Genomic DNA, 973 nt, shown 5'->3' on the forward strand with positions numbered 1-973 from the left:
TTTTTTTTTTTTATTTCATTTATTTCAACGCGATCGATCTGCTCGGAAGTATTTTTACGATTTCGCCGAATATATATCCCTATCGACGAAGGAAGATGGGGCTAGGAGAAGGGAGAAGGGAGAATTTCAATTTCCCCGTCACTAACCTCACTTCCATCAATCTCCAGAACCGCGCTAGCCGAGTGGAAAACGAACCCGATGACTTCTCGGCTACGAAAGTAGATTCCATGTTTCATCGAAAACTTCAAAGGTCATGGTTATAATTCCGCGCAGCGGTTTTCCATCGTGATGCCTCATTCGAACACAATGCCGTACATCGCGATATATATATTTTTTTATTAGATAAATAGAAATTAAATCAAGAAAAAGATCAAGGACTTTGGCGATCGTACGCCTTACGTGCGCAAAATATATTTTTCAACGTGCAAATTAATTCACACACAGAAAAAAACTCAAATAACAATTAAAAAATTTATATATAAATTATTCATTTAACCTCCCAGTAAAATTTAGAATTGCGAAAAGAATACCTTGGTCGAATCTTTCGCATTTTGTGCGGTTGTTTTCAATCATCAAGGCACTTGTGTTAATTTTCTACGTGGTAATTTACAAGTTAGAGCTAGCTATATTTTGCACGTATACACACCACATCTCAAAGTCCTAATTTTTTATCCACTCAATAACTTATTAAAAAAACAATTAATTTCACGTAATATATTTTCCGCTTTAGCTTTTGAAAATATTGTAATGCGCACAATTTTTCAAAAACCCTCATTTTGACAGAGTAAATGTTATCACGTTATCGGGGGAGAAATTTATTTTCCATAAGCTTGAAGATAATTTTGTCGCGAAGATACACAATTATCGTCGTAATAGTCGAGACGTGTAGATCTACATAATCCGATCAGGAGACGCCCGAAAGCATCGAATATATATTCTGGACTCGAGCAATTTCCTTTCGTTCCGAATGAAT

This window comes from Pseudomyrmex gracilis, unplaced genomic scaffold, assembly GCF_002006095.1.
Source record: "Pseudomyrmex gracilis isolate BER0280 unplaced genomic scaffold, ASM200609v1 scaffold_64, whole genome shotgun sequence".
Taxonomy (NCBI): domain Eukaryota; kingdom Metazoa; phylum Arthropoda; class Insecta; order Hymenoptera; family Formicidae; genus Pseudomyrmex; species Pseudomyrmex gracilis.